This window comes from Dromiciops gliroides, chromosome 4 (genome assembly GCF_019393635.1).
Source record: "Dromiciops gliroides isolate mDroGli1 chromosome 4, mDroGli1.pri, whole genome shotgun sequence".
NCBI lineage: Eukaryota > Metazoa > Chordata > Mammalia > Microbiotheria > Microbiotheriidae > Dromiciops > Dromiciops gliroides.
Genome location: NC_057864.1, coordinates 62511737 through 62533415, shown reverse-complemented (window position 1 = coordinate 62533415; position 21679 = coordinate 62511737). Strand labels below are relative to the sequence as shown.

General features: G+C 39.1%; 1 protein-coding gene and 1 pseudogene across 1 annotated transcript in view; one reads left to right on the top strand and one right to left on the bottom strand.

Annotated features, from left to right (window-relative positions):
- PRRX1 (paired related homeobox 1) overlaps nt 1-21679 on the bottom strand; it is a 90039-nt gene that overhangs the window by 18454 nt on the left and 49906 nt on the right. The gene's annotated exons all lie outside the window — the stretch shown is intronic.
- Nucleotides 7641-7737, top strand: LOC122727180 (annotated as a pseudogene).

Sequence of the window (21679 nt, the reverse complement as noted above, 5' to 3'; positions counted from 1 at the left end):
TGAGGCAAACAGGGGTTAAGTGACTTGTCCAAGGTCACATAGTGTCTGAGGCTCAGACTGACTTGCCCAAGGTCACATAGTTAGAGAGTATCTGAGACTCAGGTCTTCTTCACTCCAGGCCCAGCATTCTATCCACCTAGCTGCCTAGTTTAGTGCTTTCTCCACTATGAGTTCAATATCAGTTTACCAACTCTAATAAATCCTCAAATATTACACAAAGAATCATCATCTACTCTGCTGTTTAGAAGGATAAAGAGAAGTAATATAAAAGTGGCAACCCTATATCTTTTGGAGAACTGTCACCTTCTGGTGACTATAAAGCTAGTGCAATGTTTTTCCATTTATAATGTACCACACACATTCTTCTCAATCCTCAGGTCTATATTCAGTCAAAGGTTCTATTTGTCATGCTTGTCAGGACACTGTGACCTCTAAGTGCAAGGGTCACATGACCTCTGACACACAGGCATGGCTAAGGGACTCAGAAGGTGTCATTAGGGATTCAGCTGTCTCTGACCCTGTGGCCCAGTATCACCACTAAGGAGTCTACATAGTATGGTTAAGCCCTCAGGCTATTTGTAGCACAGCCTAATACACAAGATTTTGTCCAGAGGCATACAACATGCAAGGGAATGAGCACATCAAGAAAATCATCCAGCTGTCTCTTCAAAGCTATGTTGTTGTGCCACAACAAAGTCTAGCCTGGGTCTCTTACTTTCCCTCCTTCTAAAACACAGCTCTGTGGTCATTATTAAGGCATGTTTAACCCCAGCCCCTAATGTGTGGCTCTCTCAACTTTCACAAGCTCTCTAGAAATCGCCTCAGAGAAGGAGAGAGGCTGATACTGTCCTTAGGTTTTCTGGCATCTGCAATCCTGTCTCCCTGACTGTGATAACAAGGCAGATCAGCTCTCTCCAGGTGGTCTGAGCCCTGGTGACAGGTGTCACAAACCAAATTTGAAGATCCAGTTAGAAAAGCAAAGGTCTAGAAAAGAGTTTCAGAGGCCTGCTTTTCAGTTCATCTTCCCTTACCCCCAGCCAAGATAAATCTCTTTTAGACTCTTCCAAAAGGGAGATTCCACAGCCTCCCTAAGGAAGCAGCTCCAGCAATTTGCAATCCTCCGTCAGGAATTTCTTTCTCAGGTGAAATTCTAACACTTCTGTGCCTCCATTTAAGCCTATTCTCTCTTGTTCTTTTGAACTTCAGTCATGCAATTAGCACTTAATGAGACTTTTTAGGTCCTGTTCCCAGAACTACAAGTGTACTCCCTCAGTTTTACTTTGAAGCAAACCTGTCGTTAACCTAAATTCCATTGGTTGAACACCATAAACCAACAGGTCCCCTGAGATGGGAGGGAGGGAAATGGAGAATTATAATCTATGACAGAGAGCAAACAAGTAGGTTGCCTTGAAAGATTCTGGCAGTAGCTCTGAGTGAAATCCTTGTTGTGTGTTTGCTGTTACAGTTGTTGTTTTAACAAATCATAACACCCCTCCAGATGAGTTTGGGTATGAGGGGGAAAATGTAAATAAAGAGAGCCCAGCAATTCTCTTTCTGGCAAACATCCTTCACGGGGCAAGGTGTAATGGAAAGAGAAGACCAGCAGGCAGCAGGGACAGCCCTTCAGCTACATAGCATGTCTGTCTTTGCTCACTGCTTCCAAACTGTGAGCTCCTTGTTTTTCTTCTCTGACACTGGAGACCACAATCCAGCACGGTATCTTTAGAAGCACCAGAGGAAATGTAAACATTACAGAGGTTTGCAAATGTTGGGCACTGGAGGGACCCTTCTCTGTAATAAACAGCTTAATCAGACCTCACACTCAGGTTGAATGAAGGGTAGGAAAAGAGATGGGGCTAAACTGTTCATTTTCTGACTGCAGTCTGATGTTCTGAGAAGTGTTCCAGAGAAAACAGCTTTAATTCATATTGGTCTTCAGAACATCCTGTCCAAAGATGCTCACTTCCTATAATATGTCACAGGACATCTCATTCTTTGGGACATTGAGCTGAGCAGTATTTATCCAACCTCAGAATAACCATAGGGCAAGTCAAGAAACCCAAAATAAAGAGAAGTTAGTCTTTGTTGGTTCCTCTCAGCTAGAGATGATTCTCCCTTCTCAAACTTCTCCTAGCAGTTTGTTCCTTTCCCATGGATTTAATGCATTTCATTTCATCTTGTAGCTTTCTGTGTACCTTTTGTTTATCTGTTCCTCCCCCAATAAGCTGGGAACTTTTTGGGGGGCAGTGAGGCGATGAGGGTTAAGTGACTTGCCTCAAGAGTCTGAGGCCAGATTTGAACTCAGGTCCTTTATAAATTCCCACTCCCTCTTCTGTGGGCCTTTTTTGGTTACTCCAGCCCTTTCTTCCTTCTCTGAAATTTAGCAGAATTTCTCTGGATACTTCATAATAGACTTTCTTATATTATTTGATTGTTTCTATTTTAGCCAGAAACCCTTAGGGTCTTCCCTTCCCAAATTGATTTTATTGACTGAGACCTGTATCTATTAGCTTAGAAAGGCCAAGGTCTCCCACTGTATCCAGGGCCATCTCCAGTCATCCTGATGTGTATCTTGGTACTGCACTCAGATGGCTCCAGAGAAGAGAGTGAGGCTGGTGACTTTGCACAGTCCTGCTTCACTTAAATCCAATCCACTAGCAAATCAAGACATCACCTTCCTGATGTCACTGGTCCTCTTCAAAAATGAAGGACAAGGGGCAGCTAGGTGACTCAGTGGATAAACACCAGCCCTGGATTCAGGAGGACTTGAGTTCAAATCTGGCCTCAGATACTTGACACTTACTAGCTGTGTGACCCTGGACAAGTCACTTAAGTCTCATTGCCCCACAAAAAGAAAAAAGAAAAGAATGAAGGACAAACAATTCTTTCATGAAAATATGGCATTACCTGATTGAGAATATACATTCCTTGGGGGTATTGTAATAATGTTCCCTAATCCTTGAGGGATTCTATCATACACTTCTTTTGTATCCTCCAGATCAATTTGCACAGGGCCAAATGCTCCGTTAATATACTTTTTGCAAACAACAAACATTTCTTCATTAAAATGAATGTCCCCAGTGACTCCACTTTAGCTAGAAAATATATATCAAGCACCTACTATATGCAAAGCACTGTGTCAGCTGCTGGAAATGCAGAGAGAGAGGCAGCACAAATCCTGCTTTCAAGGATGATTTTAGAATCTTATGGATTTGCTATCTCTGCTGTTCTTCCTTCCCTTTAGCAGATTGCTCTATGAACTTCTTTTTCTTTTCTATTCTATCTTCCTATTTAGCTGCATCCTCTTCCTCCCTTTCCCTAGTGCGGAATTCTTCCTGACTATCTCTGGTTATGATAGCAGCAGTTCTGAAGGCAGCCTGGTACTGTGGAAACAGTCCTAGATTTGCAATGTAAGAGGACTTGGGTTTAAATTTTAACCTGTGTGACTTTGGATAAGTCATTTCATTTCCTAATGAAATAAAAAGATTGTACTAGATGTCCTTAAAAGTGTCTTTCAGATATCTCTATAGACACACATAGACTTGTATGTATATGTTTATATATATACATATACATATACATATATATATATATATGTCTCTATCGATCAATCCATCTATATATGAATGATCTTGGCCATACTCAAGGGCATTCCTATTAGACCTGTTCATACTTGACTTCTCTTCTAAACCAGAAAGTTATGTTCAACTAAAATAAAACTTCATCTACTTGTGATATCTGGACCACTGTATAGAGTTTGGGGTGGGGGGGATCGGGTAGTGAGTGAAAATATAACCACATCTCCTGTGGCATCCTTACTTGATTAAGGGTAACAGGACAGTGAAAGACTCATTTCTCTTATGAGGACACATCTTTTTTCCTTGCTCACAGAAAGTGGTATTCTAAGTAGAAGGATATAAAGTTCCTTGCCCTATTTTATAATGCACATCAGAAACAAATCTTGTAACAAACTGCAGCTTTCGAGGTTGTATTGTTTAGCCAGAAAGGTTACAATATGATTACTGGCACCAAGAATGTGTTAAGAAAACTCCTAAGAGGAGCCATCATCTCAACTAAAATTGTGTCACATAGGCGCTTACACATAAGAATAGAGACTTTCACCAACAGATTCATGAAAACTGACTAAAACCAAGAGAGAGGTTTTCCTTTCTAAAATAAAAACTGCCATTTCGTATGAATCTTAAGTCAAGTTTTTATGCAAAATGTAAGGAATTGTATTTATAGAAATTTAATGAACAGTGTTTCCAATCTAGGCATGGTAGAATTCTGAAAAATATTGCTACCTTATTTTTATTTCATAAAAACTCATGAGGGGCATTATCCACAGTGCTGGACTTAGAGTGAAGAAGATTTTTCTAGGTTCTCTTCTGATACTTGATAGCTGTGCAATCACTGGTAAATCATGTAATCTCTCCAAGCCTCAGGTAACTCTCAAAGATTAAGACATATATTATGTTTATGTATGTATATGCATGTGTGTATCTATATGTATGTGTACTGTGTATACATACAATGTGTGCATATGTGTGTATATATGTCATATATGTGTATGCATATGTGTATATATGTCATAGACACATCTTATCAATCTCTCAATATAGGAAAATGCCAAACTATTGAAGTCACAGGTCCCTGAAATATTGACTACTTTGTATTTGTACAGCTCTTCCAATATATATCAGATCATTTGATCCTTGCACTGACCCTCTGAATTGAGTAGGGAAAAGTTCATTGTACCTACATTGCAGAGAAAACAGATCCAGCCCAGAGAGAGGAAGTAATTTCCCCAAGGTCACACCACAAGTCAGTGGCAAAGCCTGGATACACTCCTGACTTGTAACCCAGAGCTCTTACCACTCTACTCTAAGCTGGCTTCTATTTACCAAAATAACTCTATATTTTTCTTGAGTTTCTGCAGACATGCTTCGTTTTGTCAATAAAGGAACAACCTATGCTTTTTTGGAGTCATAAAAAAACAAAGTTTGTATGTAAGTCTTATAGGTAACAGAATTCTCCCAGGCACAGTCCCTCCTTCTGGGGCATCTTTTCAACTCATCCTTCCAACCAAGGAAATGCTCAGAACGGAGCAGAGGTTGGCATCTTGCTTCATGGACGATTGACTCTACAAACACTGTATATATATATATATATATATATGTGTGTGTGTGTGTGTGTGTGTGTGTGTGTGTGTGTGTATAAAATAAGAGGCTCAATATACACCAAAATGTTGATAGCAGCATTTGTTGTGGTAGCAAAGAACTAGAAACATATAGATGCTGGGGAGTGGCTAAAAAAAAATGTGTTACATGAAGGTAGTGGAATATTATAGTGTCATAGGCAATAGAAACATCATGCATATGGAAAAACTTTGAAAGACTGATTTGAACTGATGCAAAGGGAAGTAAGTAGAAGAGTAAGGAAAACTGTTAACAGTGGCTACAATAGTGGAAATGGAAAGAATGATCACAAAGCAATAGAAACTAAATGTTGAAATTATAAAGAGCCAGGTTGGTAACAAAGCATAAATACAAGAAGGTACTGGCCCCTACTTTTTGTAGACAGATTGGGGTGGGGGAAGAAACCAGTTTCATAAGTGAGAAACATTGCATATATCAGATTTTTTTTCAATGTATTTATCAGTTTGGGCAAATTTTTTTTTCATCTTGATCTTCTTTCTTTTCTTTTTTTTTGTTTTTAGTTCTGTAGGAGGGAAATAGAAAAGCTATAGAGAGAAATCTAGAAAATATAAAAACAAAAGATTATTAATAAAAATATTTTTAAAAGAAGTACTCAGAGATTTCTTTAAAATGCAATATCCTAGCAGACTTTTGAATACAAACTTTTTGCACATACTTGCAATATTTTCCCATGAAAAATGTTCTCTTTCTTAGAGAAAGGTTTTTTTTTAAAAATTACTATAGTAAATAGCTTGACCCTGCTTCAACTGGTTGTGATTTTATTTTTGTATACTTCATATCAATTTGAGAATCAGGCATCTTGAAAAGGCAAGCAAGATAGCTTGCAAATAGGAATTATAGGCAAGTCCAAAACTAGAAGTACTTAGCCAAGAACAATGATAAAGGGTTAAATATGCCAAATCATGAACATGATGGTCCCTTGATAAAATGATAATAATAATAACTGGAAGTAACCTTTAAACCAGTAGGGAAAATACCTTAATCCTGGAGGGCAGAATTAACTTATGGAAGTTAAGAATCTTCAATTTAAACCAATTCAACAAATATTTATTAAATATCTACTATGTGCAAGGTCCTTTGCTAGATGCAGGGGATACAAATATTACTTTAATGAAATTGTCCCTTGACTCAGGGAACATATATTCTACTGGGGCTGAGGAGAATACAATACGTACAGGGTGGGTCAAAAGTCACAAAGGGGTTTCAATATTTGATAACTCCTTTATTTTTTTGTTTTTAATTTACAATCACATAGCATCCATATATATATATATATATGTGTGTGTGTGTGTGTGTGTATATGTATATATATACACATATATGTAAGATGCATTTATGTTATGTGTGAAAAATTAAATCTCATAAATGGTGAAAAATAAAGAATTTTTTTTTGAAAAGTTATTAAAACATCATGACTTTTGGCCCACATTGTACTTAGAAAAACTCAAAACGTATAAAAAGTAATTTAGAGGGGGCAGCTAGGTGGCACAGTGGATAAAGCACTGGCCCTGGATTCAGGAGGACTCGAATTCAAATCCAGCCTCAAACACTTGACACTTACTAGCTGTGTGACCCTGGGCAAGTCACTTAACACTCATTGCCACAAAAAAAAAGTAATTTAGAGAGAGATAGAAATGTCAAAGTAATTAAGCAATGTCTGAATGCTAATCAAAAGCCGTGATGAGTAAATGTCAAATAATAGATTGAACATATTTTGTGCTGGGATTGATGACCTGATCATCATGGAAGTTAGAAAAAAGAATCTTTTTTTTTTCTCCTTAACTGATTCACTGCTAAACCAGGTAATCAGCTCTCCTGCATGTGGCAGAGAGGGCTGAGGTCTTTTCTCTTAGATTTTAGAGATGGATCTAATTTTGTACACTCTAATGTTCTGCTCCCTGGACATATTATTCCATTTCCTACCTCTTACAAATGATGTATGCTCCCCCCAAAATGACACTTCAAAATAATAACCAAGAAATGCCATTGGTGGGGGATATGCAGCACCTAACAGAATAGTATTTCCATTAGTTGGTGATAATTCTAACTATGAACAGAGATCTTGAAAGGAAAAAAATTCAGGGAAACTAAGTTTTATGACTTATTCTGATTCAAGACTGGTAGAAATAACAGAGCAAATAATCAATAGTCTTACTCTCGTTTTAGCCAGCCTTCAAATTGTATTATATGAACGGACAGAAGGGTAACACACACACTCTCTCTCTCTCTCTCTCTCTCTCTCTCTCTCTCTCTCTCTCTCTCTCTCTCTCTCTCTCTCTGGCAGGGCAATGAGGGCTAAGTGATTTGCTCAGGGTCACACAGCTAGTAAATATCAAGAGTCTGAGTCCAGATTTGAACTCAGGTCTTCCTGAATCCAGAGCCGGTGCTTTATCCACTAGTCACCTAGCTACCCCATAACTATCTCTTAACAAGGATGGAAGTGGATCTAGTAGCCTTTACATCATGCATGTGGTTAAGACATTGCTGTCTACTCTGGGTCATTTAACCATGTTTTTTTTTTCTTTTACAGAATGTAAATTGTTTAAGAAGAGACTTATTTTATCTTTACATCACTAGTGCCTATCCTAAAGCCTAACACATAATAGACACAATTAAAGTTTGTGGATTGATTGATTAAGCTGTAAGTGAGAGGGAGTGAGAGAGATGCATCCAAGATGAGAGTGAAATGAGAGGCAGTAATGGAGAATGAGAGAATAGAATAAAAGAGACTGGGGAAAAAGGAAAAGAGAAGAGTGGGAGACAGTGGGAAGAAGAAAAAACTAAATGAGGAGTAGGGATAAAAGGTGAAGTAGAAAGGGAGCGAGTAAGATCCTCAAGGGTGGGTCCTAGGTCATTGTCAAGTACACTCCATCACTTCTTTTCATTCACTGGGTCATGGAAATGGCATCTGTCCATCATCACCTCCAAGCTCTTCTACCTCCCGTAGGCAAATGCTGGAATAATCCCAGATTTTTGGTCAGGCAAACCTAATTTCGGAGTATATCGAGACATATTTTCAGAATAAAGCCTAAAGATAAATGTGCTTGATAAGTCTTAATCACATCAGTTTTCAGAGAAATCTGATGCAATAAGACCCAAAACCTTGGCCTGGGTAGCAGAAATCTATCCCCACATCAAAGCTTGTCATTGGAATCCTGGTTGCAAACATGGCAGACAAGGGGCATCTATGTCCAGCCAGCTGATCATTTTATAGGCCCTGGCAAAGGTTTTCAAAGGGACTTATATTGCACAACAGCTACTTACTTTAATGGGATTTGTGTGGTTCCGTCCCCATAACCTTTGGAAAATTGAAGGGAAGCATAATTGCAAAAGCCACTAAAAAGTGTATAGCTTTTACTGGAAGTCCAATGAAAAGGAGCAAAATGAGGCGATGGCATTCATCTGCATCTCTCCGTGCACAACTCAGCTCCGGTCGCAATTAAGGCAGCGTCCTTTTAATGGGTCCCCTGATAAATGGCACGTTGCTCCTTTAATTGGGGCGGCTGCATGGGCACAGATTTGGTTTTAGTGCATTTAAGTGACCTCAAACACAGGATTAGCAGCACACCCAGAGCCATTTATATAGCACACCTGGCCGTCTCCACCATCAAATCACAGTGGTTTATAAGCATGACCAGGTCTCTGCAAGTATATGTTTCCGACTGTGCAGCCCTTGTTCACTTTGAGACGCTTTTGAGCCCTTTGATAGTTTACCAAACAAGGAATTAGGCTCAATGGTCCTTGATGTGTACAGTTTTTTCTTCTTTTATTGTTTTTCCATGAAATATATACACCATTTTTCTAACCAAAGGAATCTGCCTGCCTGAATCTTTGAAAATTGGACTGAAATTATTACTTAGAGGGGAAAAAAGACTATATTCGAACATAGAGCTTGCCTGCTCCTTTGGGACAGAAAAGTCTGTAGAGTATAAAAGTGTTTTTTTTTTTAACTCAAACACATACTGGGGCCAACGTGGTATGGTGGGAAGGGCATTGATCCATTAGTTAAGGACATGGGTTCTGGTCCTTACTCTATCACATACTAGCAAGGTGACCATGGTCCAATCAGTTAAACTCTTTGGGTCTCAGTTTCCCTATCTATCAAATGATGGTCTTAAAACTGATACTATATAAGCTTCTAAGTAGCTACGAAACCTTTCTAAATCATAGTTGAGGGCTGAGAAAGAAAAATATAAGCATAATGATTCCTCTTCATTTAAAAATGTCTGTTGACACATTTAACTCAATAGCTAAATAAAAAAGATTGGATAAGCAAACCTAAGAGCATTCCAGTGGTTTTATATGAAAGACAAAGTTGACCGAATTTTACTTTCCCAGCAATGAGCTTACCTTAAGCATAAAATAACTTGATGGTTTTGAATAATATTGTTACATGACCTATTTTTCCCATTTTCTCTCCTTACTTTCACCTACTCCCTTTAGCCACTCCTGGATCATGCATTCTTCCAAAGCAATACAAATTGCTGTATGAATTATTCTCTTCTGATTTTTCTTTTAAACCTTCTAACCAATTATTAAGCATTTATTAAGTATCTACTGTATGTTAAGCACTATAGAAAGTGTTGAGAATACAAAGGCAAAGGCGAGACTCCAGATTCACTTCTTTTAGAGAGAAAACAACAACATCAAACAAGAGCTTGTTGATAACCAGATTGGATGCAAAATGGCTCAAGATTTATAGATTTGATCCTCAGCCTTTTTCCCTCCAATGAAATCTCACAGGCTTAGGAGTCAGAAGTCAGGGTTCAAATCCTATCTCTGACACTACATATGTGACTTTCAACAAGTTATTTGACTCCACAGGGCCTCAGTTTATCTGTAAGATGAGGGTGCAAGATGATAATGCAAAGTCTATGATCCTATAATCTATGTATTAGTCCTATCTTATTCCCTATGTTGGCATTTTCTATGTGACTATGAGACTGTTAGGCTATAAGCCCACCTGAGAGAGCTTGTGCCTTTGCTTAATTTCCTGGTCCTCAGGAATGACTAACTAGTAAGCAGCCATGAAGTACCTATACTAGAATTTCCACCCTCACCAATGAATGACTTGGTCAAACCTCTTCTCTCTGACAAAGAGGCACCATATTCTAATCTAAGCAATGTACTCCCAACCCCTCTATACTACTGCAGGCTTTTCATCTGAGAGGCTTCCTAAAAGTTTAGGTTACAACTGTGGCTGACCTTATACAACCAACTAGATGGAATAATGCGAAATTTCATATCATCATTGAATTATTTTGGAAAAACAAGTTTGCCTATAGCCATAATCTGAAGAAATGCTACCAGAAGAGTTTCTAGGAGATGACTCCACTTACCCAACTTGTTTGTCATTTTGCACCCACCTCTTGTTTCACTTTCCTTTAGTTTTGCAGCAAAAGGTTATTTTATCAACCCAGGGGAGCAAATTCCACTAACTCCCACCAGTCACATTAGATTTAACCCTGGCCTGGACCATTCTTGCCATCACCTCACAAAGTCATAAGATTTCTGAGTTGGAACAGGCCTTGGTGGTGATCTTATCCAACTCATTCCTGAAAAAGAATCTACTCTTATATCATGCCTAAGAGATATACCTTTTACTTAAAGACCCTCCATTGTGGGAAGACCCACTATCAACTTCCGTTCCACTTTAGAATAAAAGAAATGAAATGATTTGCCCACAGTGACACAGATATTAGGGAAATTGAGCCCTAGGTCTCTCCTTGAGCCTAAATTCAGGTGCCCTTTCCACTGTGTGAATCAAGCAGCTAACTAGTATTTATTAAGTACCATACTATGTAGCAAGCCCTGTGCTAAATTCTGGGATTACAAAGAAATGCAAAAGAAAGGTACCTGCTTTAAAGGAGCACACATTCTAATGAAACATTATCTCATTTGATTCTTAAAACAAACCTGAATAAAGCCCTGGCCCTGGATTCAGGAGGACCTGAGTTCAAATGTGACCTCAGACACTTGACACTTACTAGCTGTGTGACCCTGGGCAAGTCACTTAACCCCCATTGCCCCATTTAAAAAAAATAAATGAATAAAAAAAATTAAAAAAACAAACAAACCTGAGAGGTAGGTACCATTATTACCCCTATTTTATAAATGACAAAACTAAGACAAAGAGAAGTTTGGTCACATATCCAACGTCATATAGCTAGGAAATGCCCGAGGCTGCATTTGAACTCAGGTCTTTCTGACTCTATCCAGTGCCTCACTCATCCAACTGCTTCTACCACACTGTTTCCTCCCAAAGTCTGGCCAATCATTCCTATGGAGCCTATATCATCTGGGAAATTTAACCTGGCCATGGCAGCCTTCAAGACCTACTCCCTCCTTAGTATTCCTAAGACACTTATTACCTATCTATGCCTTTAATTTGTCTCTTGGTATACTATACTTTGTATTGATATTTATTCTTTCTTAGTAGATGCCCTATCCCTCCAACAAAACTATAATCCCTTCAAGGACAGGGGCTATGACTTCTGATTCTTCGTGTTCCCAACCTCTAGCAAAGTACTCCATGTAATAAAAAGATGTTGATGATGTGAATGAGACATTCAGAGAACTTATTTTTGACACTTGACACATAAGATGACACGAACCCTCAAAGACTGAGTCTGGGACAAAAAAAAAAACAACAACAAAAATTCTTCTGTGTTTGGGAAAATATAACTTTCATCTTTAGCCTGTCTCCTCTTCCAGTGAGTCAGTTCGAGTCACAGTGGTTTCTGTTCACTTTGACTGGCAAAGCATCTTGGGCCAAAGCCTGGCTAATTCATTCTCCAACCTATGGGAACATTAGTCTCTGTCAGCCACACCTCACTCAGTCTTAATTGGACAGCCACTTCCTCTCTAGGGATATGCAACGGTTTTTAATAAAGGAAGAAACCAATGGACAAAGGTCATAGAAGCAAGTGTTCGTTTCAGGCAAAACCCCCAAAATATCTTTGTGGAATAATGTTATTCCACTGACTCATGTCACTTCTGTGGAACAGCCCGAAAGGACTCCTTGTTAATAAACTCTGTCTGCCTGGAATGGAAATGTATGAGTAATCATAATGTCATGGCTGCTCATGTCATGACTCTTGCCTCCATATTCCCATAGCCTGAAAGTTGCAAGAGTTATTCATATTGCTCAACTCACAACAGGAAGTAGCTAGGACACAGGAAAGGACTAATAAAATGCTTATTAGTTACCCAAGATAAGAGGAAGATAATGAGGAATGGAGTTTATTCTAGGATAAGGAGAGTGGCTTGGTAGAGCTATAATTCAGACCAACCACCTCCATCATTTCAGTCAATCCCACAAGCCAGTGCCTTGCTGTCAGCAATACTTTCTTATACATCCAGACATGTTTCCTTTGAGACCTATTTGGTTTTCTTCCAGATTTCCCATCGTTTCCCAAGTTTCTCCTTCCTTCCCCCAACACACACACACACACACACACACACACACACACACACACCTTGCTACCATTTCTTTTAAGAAAGACCAGCCAGCTAGAGATATTGTGGCACCAGGGAAAATTCAGACTCGGGCCACTTTAACCCCCTGGCTCTAACACTAACTGAACTTTTATTTACCAAAACCCCAGACAGTTTAATTTTTTATGCCCTCTCTTCTTTTCTCCTCATCTGTTTCAGGTACAATCCACAAGTTTATAGCAATGCAGTGAATTCCCTTTTTTTGTTGTTTTTTGGTTTTTTGTGAGGCAATGGGGGTTAAGTGACTTGCCTAGGGTCACACAGCTAGTATGTGTCAAGTGTCTGAGGCCACATTTGAACTCAGGTCCTTCTGAATCCAGGGCCAGTGCTTTATCCACTGTGCCACCTAGCTGCCCCCAGTGAATTCCCTTTTAACCCTGCATATTTTATAAAACTTTTCAGGGAGAAATTTGCCAATGTTATGAACTAGGACATCTCTTTATAAGAAAAAAAGATAGTTTCACCATTAGATGACTAGTTCATAGACTGTGCTTTAAGAGATTATTACTACATATGAATAGCTAAGATTTATATAGTACTTTAAGATTTGCAAAGTACTTTATATATGTTGTCTCATTTGATCCTTGCAACCCTATGAGGTAGGTATTATTATATCCCCATTTTATATATTAGAAAACTGAGGGAGAGAGCCTGAATGACTTATCCAGGGTCAAACAACTTGTAAATTCTGTGGCTGGATTTGAACTCCAGTCTCCCTGACTCCTGGTTCAGTATTCTATTCACTGTACCACCTAGGTGCCTCACAATATATTTATATGTAAATATATGTTGTTGTTCAGTCATGTCTGGCTCTTTAGGGACTTTCTTGGCAAAGATACTGGAGTGGTTTGCCGTTACCTTCTTCAGTTCATTTTACAGATGAGGAAACTGATGCGAATAGGGTTAAGTGACTTGTCCAGAATCATACAACTAGTTAGTGTCTGAGGCTAGATTTGAACTCAGGAAAACGAATCTTCCTGACCTCAATCACAGCACTCTAAATATTATGTCACCTTGTTGATTATATCCATACATTGGGGATGTGGGGCAGCTAGGTGGTGTAGTAGATAAAGCACCAGCCCTGGATTCAGGAGGACCTGAGTTCAAATCCGGACTCAGACACTTGACATTTACTAGCTATGTGACCCTGGGCAAGTCACTTAACCCTCATTGCCCTGCAAAAACAAAACAAAACAAAACAACCCCACAAACATATACTGGGGATGCATTTTAACTGGTTTGAGCAAAAGAAAAAAATCTGTTCAAATTTTCTTCATCACAAAAATAGGAGATGGGAAGGTTGCAAATAAATGTACACTCTTTTTGCTACCTCAATCCACTTCCTTATCTCAGTTTACTTGGTTAAGCCAATTTTCAGGTGTTCATTGGATTGTAATCCTATACCATCTTTGTTGCCAGTACGAGGCCTGTTCTCATCCTCAAGATATGTATGTTTATCTCTGTTCCTATTGTGAACTCTTATACTCTTTGAACATGGATTGATTTCTTCTCCTTAAAGTTCAATTCCACTTTTAGTCATTACTTTATCTCAAGACCACAGGCCCTTGAAAAGCTTTTAGCTTTCATGAACAGAGTCAGTGCCTTCTCTATGTTACTGATGTCTAAACGATTGGGCCTATTGGCTGGAGAGAAGCACACTATTAGTAGTGAAGTCTACATTATATTGGTCATAGCAGGAGCCCACTTTTGACTGGGCAGCCAATCGAATCTTCTGTAATGTCCAATTGCACACTGCTTCAATGAGAATCCTGGTTGAGGTTTCATATAGCAATGTGCCATCAAGGCTCAAGAAATTCCAGAAACAGAAACAAAAGCTCACTGAAAATTGAACTCATAGTTTGTTGATGTATACAATGGTCCAAGAAAGCTGAAGTATATCCACTGCACCTCAACCATCATGCCTGGGTGCTTGCTTCTGGCCTGGTGTAGGGAAGCAAAACCTCAAGTGAGAATCTCAGGAAACCAGATTATGTTCCAGCTCTTCCTTAATTTATGCATGAAATGGCCTCATTCTGACAATCCTCAGTCTCTCTCCACCCCACCATAGGGCCACAGTTTTCCTGTACTAAGGGCAGACATTAATCCACTTGACATTAGCCCACTAGTTCAGTTATTCATACTCATCATGGGTGTGCCCAATCCTATTTCCAATTCTGTTGCCAGTTGAGATGATCATCTACAGGGACACTGCCTAATAGTGTAGTTAGTATAATAAATATTGATAACAAAACTGGAGTTCTGGATAGCTCAGCAATGTTGATGGGGCTGTGGGATTTTTTTTTTTTTTACGATGGGAGACAAAGAGATCTGCATCCTTTTAATCTTGTGCCTCTGAATCCAATATTCTTTCCCACCATAACTGTAGCAGACACCTTCATTTTCCAATTTAGGGGTACTATCCTCTCTTAAGATCTAAGATCCAGAGCAAAGCAAGCATAGTGGACAGTGAGAAATGACTTTGAAGCTAAGAGCCCCTAAATTCAAATCCTACTCTTTACATATACTGAATGTGTGACTGTGGGAAAGTCACTTAGCCCCTCACTGACTCTCAGAGACTCTGAGACACTGTTATAAATTCCTTAAGATTTTGCAGATTATTATATATCTGCATCTGTGGAAGGAGTTTCTCCACAATGATGTCACCATAGGTCAGGACCAAAAAAGGAAAAATAAAGGTTTTATGCCATAGCCACCTGTGTTAACTTAATGAGTTTTGCTATAAATAATTATTATAATAACTATATTATTAGGTTGTATTTCTGTAGGTAACCATTTCAAATGGTAGCAGAATTGGAAATAGGATTGTTCGCAACCAGGACAAGTATGAATAACTGAGCTCAATACAAGCAGACTAATGTCTGCCCTCAGTAAGGTGAAAATCTGGAGTGGAGAGAGACTGAAAATTTTCAGCATGAGACTTTCTCATGCATAAATGAAGGGAGATGGGTACAGTAGGGGGGGGGGAAGCTTATTCTAGCTCTCTATCTGTTAACTTCCTATTTTAACCAAGTGTTCTTGATAGTCAGGTGAAAAGCTCTATCATTTTTTTCCCTCTAGAATGCAAGTAATGTCAGTGCTCTGGGATTAAGCACTGATCACCTCACCCTAGTTGGGGCTTTGAGTGATTGTCACTACCTGAGAAACTTTAATACCAAAGGGAAAAGAGGTGATGAAGCAGAAATCACCAAAACTCACCTTCTATTTGTTATATCCCAACAGCTAATACAAAGTCAGAATTCTTATGTTCTAGTGGCCATGTAGGCCTCCATAGAAGATGACTACAATGTACCATCTACCTTGCACTCTTTTACTATTACCATGCCCTGAAAGAGATTCATTCCTAATAATACACAAGTACTTATTTTCTTTTAAATTAATCCTTTAGAAAACCTCAAGACTTAGAAACTCCACAATTTTGGAGAGAAGGGGAAATGAAAGAAATTTTATAAAACATTCCAAAATTCTAGAAAAAAAATCTTACATTTCAGAGAGGAGCTTGGGGATTAAAAACTGAGGCATTGCCTGTGTTTGTGTCATTCGCTTCGGAGAAATCATTAAGAAGCAGGGGCCCAATGATGCTATGGATATCTCATCCAACAGCAATCATGGTGGTCCATTCCAGGCAACAGGTTCAAACTCCTTCCTGGAATGGGCCACCACAATTGCTGCTGGCCAAGATGTCCATGGCATCATGGGACCCACAAACACAAGCAAATGCCTCAATTTTTAATTCCCAAGCTCCTTTCTGAAATGTAAGATTTTTTTCTAGAATTTTGGATTTTTATGGAACTTTTTTCATTGCTTATATGCTGTCTCAGGAGAGCCTCACTGAGCTGGGCAGCTGAGAATCGCCACGATTACCTAGGATGGCGCTGACTGTATCTGGTAACTCACTTTGACATATAATTTTGTACATATGAACTCCCAAACAATGGTTCATGTGATGCCACTGCCAACTGGAGTCAGCTGTAAACAAGAAATTTATTCTCAATAGATATTTCATGTGTTTAACATTTAAACAAACAGACATCAAGAAGCCAGAGGATGTTAGGCTGGAGCCTAAAAAAAAAAAAAAAGCCGGGGGCTTTTGCCAAGTTCTGCTGGTTTCGATTACCGAGGACTAGATCAATAGGGCCATAAATTGTTGTCTGTTGCACACAGCTGGGAGGATGGAAAGGGGGCTGAAAAATGAGTTGGGGCATTAAAGGTGAATCACTGGTGGCAAGAATCTTCTTTTCATTACTTTCCAAGAGGTATTATATGAAGACTATCCCGCTCAGACCCAAATACTATGTGGGCCTTCTTGGAACCAGCTGCAGACCTAGGCCACTAGGTAAGTTTTATGAGTCCCTCCAGAAAAAAAAAAAAAAAAGAACATCTTGTCAGAGCTGGAAAAATGATGGCACAGATGATCCAGTAACAACAGAATCTGGGCCTGTTAGGTAAATTCCAGGCCAACGCTCCGTCCAAGGGCAGAAAATTCAGAGAAACAATGTGTTCCCCAGACAGAGCGCAGGCTCTCCTTAGACCTGGGAGTGAATCGTTGTGCTTTCTATGGGCTCAAGGACGTTAGGGGACAAGTCTCTTAGGGAAAAATCACTTGATCCTTTGTCTCTTGAAAAAGAGATGATATAACTACACATGGATGACCTGTGTCAAATTACTTGCCTTTTCAATGAGGAGAGGAGAGAGGGAGGGAGAGAATTTGGAACTCAAATTTTTTTTAAAAAAAAGAATGTTAAAATTGTTTTTACATATAATTGAGATTAAAATAAAAAGAAATTATGCAAGTGGGTGCCGTCCCGGTCATCTGATATCAGAGATATCAGGAAAGAAAAAGGAAAACACTTGATTCCCTTGATGTTCTAAGGTCTACTTAGCCCATAGGGCAGCTAAAGACAATTTTGCATCCTGTTCTATAGAACAAATACAGTGACCAAAGGCCGATAAATCTATTATGTCTTGTGTACCTTCCTTAAGTTTTGGATATGATGGATATTGGAAATGTGTTTTTTGTGGTAGCAGGCCAAAACTTAACCACAGCCCAGAGATTTTTTAGCCCCAAGGATAAGGGTTGGAAGCCTATATTTCCCACTGCATTCACCAGACAGCTTGAGAAAGCAGAATTCCATTTAAGAAAGGCATGTGATTGTGGTCTGAGCCTCTAAGGATTGGGAGGAGTTGGTATATCTGAATAATTCCAGTAATACTTTGAATTTATATGGCTCCTTTCTTCCAAGGATCAGGAAGCACCTCACATATGTTATCTCATTTATACTCAAAATGTGCCTTAAAACAAAAAAAAAACCCAAACAAACAAAAAAAAGAAGTCCGTTACTAGTATCCCTATCTTATAGAAAAGGTAGCTATGTTATAGGAAAAAGAACTATTGTTTCTATGCAAAATGGGGGTGGGAAGTTTTCATTAAAACCCTTCAGTCTTAGCATTTATCGGGCTCTCTTTCTGAAACCAAGGCGTTTCGATCCATCTAACATTTATTTCTACATTAGCCCACATTGAACTCTCTCTTTTCCAAAATCCAACAGCACTTTGGCACTGCACAGTTCAGTGCTTTGGTATCTATCATCCCATAATCTTTAATTCTTTCATGTCGGCACATCTTGTCTCCCTAACCAGAGCAGGGCAGTGCAGTGTTGTGGAAAGAGCACTTGATTAGAATACTGAGTAGTGAAATGAACCAGGCCATAGTTTGCATACTCGATTCGCTTCCCTTTCTTAAAAATCAAGACATGTTCCAGCTTTCAAGAAAGGCGAGAAAATGGAGTCTGTAAACTCTAAGGCTTTGAGTTTGACTTTGATTACTTGCAAAATTCTGGACCAAGTTATTCAAGTAGTGTTAATAATGGAAGGGGAAGGGGAACACTCATGTATGGAGGATCGACTACGTGCCAGGCACTGTCCTAAGTGTTTATAAATATTTTCTCATTTGATCCTCCCAAAAACCTTGCAAGTAAGTGCTATTATGGTCTCCCTTTTACAATTGACAAAACTGAGGCAGACTTTCCCAGAGTCCCACAGCTATTAAGTGTCGGAAGACAGATTTGAACTCAGGTCTTCCTGACTCTGCATCCAGTGCCCTATCCATTGTGTCACCTAGCTGGAAAGAAAAGTGATCAAAAAGAGTAAAAATGGCATCATCCAAGGGTCATGGAAGACTCATTTCATTTCCTTTTCCCCCAATAGATCCAGGGACATGCTTTAAATATAGTTTACTGAGATTTTAGAAAATCCCCTTTCTCTCCTGTGACACTGCCACCTCAGCTCACATCTGGACTAAGGTAAGTCTTTGGCTTGGGAAGGAGTCCCTCCATCACATCTCTCCCCATCACAATCCATCCTCCACACAGCTGTTAAATGCCTCTTTCTAAAGCACAGATCTATTCATGTCACCCTCCTGCTCATTCAGTAAACTCTATGGGTTCCTTGTCACCTCCAGGATCAAATGTAAAATACTCTGGCTTTCTAAAGCACTTTGGTTTTTCTGTTTGTTTGTTTGTTTTGGTTTTTTTGCAGGGCAATGAAGGTTAAGTGACTTGCCCAGGGTCACACAGCTAGTATCAAGTGTCTGAGGATAGATTTGAACTCATGTCCTCCTGAATCCAGGACCGGTGCTTTATCCAGCTGCCCCCTTCTAAAGCACTTTGTAATCTGACCCTTCCTACCTTTCTACTCTCTTTAAACCTTACACCTCTACTTCCTCTGTGACCCAGTGAAACTGTCCTCATGTTGTTCCTCCCATAAGACACTCCATCTCCACATTCCAGAAATTTTCATTGGTTGTCCCTCATGCCTGGAAAGTCCTCCCTCCTCTTCTCTGCCTCCTGGTTTCCCTCACACCCCAGGTAAGATCCCATCTTCTTCAGGAAGCCATCCCCAGTCCTCTTTCATCTTAGCACTTCCCCTTTAAGACTACCCCCCAAGTTATCCTGTATATATCTTTTCTGTACATAATCATTTGTAAGTTGTCTCCCCCATTACACCATAAGCTTCTTGAGAAAAGGATTGGTTTCTCCCCTTTCTTTGTGTCCTCAGCACTTAGCACAGGATCTAGCACATAGTAGGTACTTAGGAAATGTTGGTTGACTGACTGACCACAAATTGAAATGTGATCTAGAAAGTCATATAGTCAGATGGATTAGAAATTGGTTGGATGGACAAATCCAAAGAGTGGTCACTAATGGATTGATTGATATCAGCTTGGAAGGAGGTCTCCAACAGAATACCCCCAGGAATATAGGCTTGGCTTTAAAAATAATCAGTGACTTAAATAAAGGTATAGATGACATTTTTATCAAATTTGCAGTTAATACAAACTGGGAGGAAATGCTAACATAGCAGAGGATGGAAGCATGACACAAAAAAGGGCTTGACAGGATAGAATGATGAGAAGAGAGGTAAATGTGAAATCTTTCACTTAGGTTTTAAAATATCGACTTCCTAAGTACAATGGAGGGAGGCATAATTAGACAGCACTTTATCTGAAAAATATATGGGGATTTTAATGGACTGTAAGAACATTATGAGTCAACATTAGGATATAGCGGCCAAAAAAAAAAAAAAAAGATGATGTGATTTTAGTGACTTTAGATGATAAGAGACATATAGTGCTCAGAATGAGAGAGGTGATGGTTTGTTTCACTCTATTCTGTCTTAGTCAAACCACAGCTAACCACATAATGGTCGGTTCTGGGATTAATACATTAGACAGGACACTGAGAAGTTGGAGAAGATTGGGAGGAGGGCAATTTGAATGGGGGAGAGTCTCAAGATATGGATCTATTGAAGGAACTGGAGGATGTTTAGCCTGCAGAATGAAAGGTAGTGGCTGTCTTTCAAGTATTTGAAGAGCTGTCACACTGACGTTTTCCCCAAGAGGACAGAACTAGGAGTAATAGGTTGAAAAGAAGTCATTTTAAGTCAACTAGTTGGGCCTGGAATCAGGAAAAATCATCCTCCTGAGTTCAAATCTGGACTAGCTGTGTGACTCTGGGTAAGTCACTTCATCCTGTTTGCCTCAGTTTCCTCATCTATAAAATGAACTGGAGCCTCAGAAATGGCAAACCACTCCAGTATCTTTGCTAAGAAAACTCCAAATGGGGTCACAAAGAGTTCCTACTAATTAGAACTATTCAAAGGTGGAATAGGATGCTTAAGTAGATAATGAGTTGCTTCCCAATGAATGTCTTCAAGCAAAAACACAGTGACCACTCATAGGATGTGTTGGAGAGGGGCTGCTTGTTCAAATATGGTTTGAATTAGATAACCTCAGAGCTCAGAGGTTCTTTCTAACACTGAGATGTTGCGATTCTGGAATAATGATGATAGAAATTTATGTAGCTCTTTAAAATTTGCAAAGAAATGCATATGTATGCACATATACACATACACATATATAGATACAGACATATATATATATATATATATATTTGATATTCAAAATAATCCCACAAGGTCAGTATTACAAGGATCATCATCCCTCTTTTACCAGTGAAGAACTAAAATCACAACAAATGTTAGAACTGGGATTCTAACCTAGGTCTCTGCTGATTCTTGAGTCTGACACACTTTAAGACAGTAACCTCTCAATTCAAAGGCAGGACACCTGATTTCTACTCCTGGCTCACTTATTGACTAACTGTTTGACCTTGAGCAAAAATCATGGAGTCAAGTAATGCCAGAGCTAGATGGTACTGTAGATATAATAGGGTTTAGAACTGGAAGGAACCAAAGTCCAACCCTTTCATTCTACAATTAAGGAAACTGAGGCCTAGAAAGGGAATGTAAATTGATCATGGCCACTTCCGAGCCATCAGAGTTTTCATGTTCAAAAATTTCATCCCCAAGAGAAACTTTTCCAAAATAAAAGTTAGTAGAAGAAATGAAATATTTATTAATATTGTAAGTTTCATTTCAATAAAATT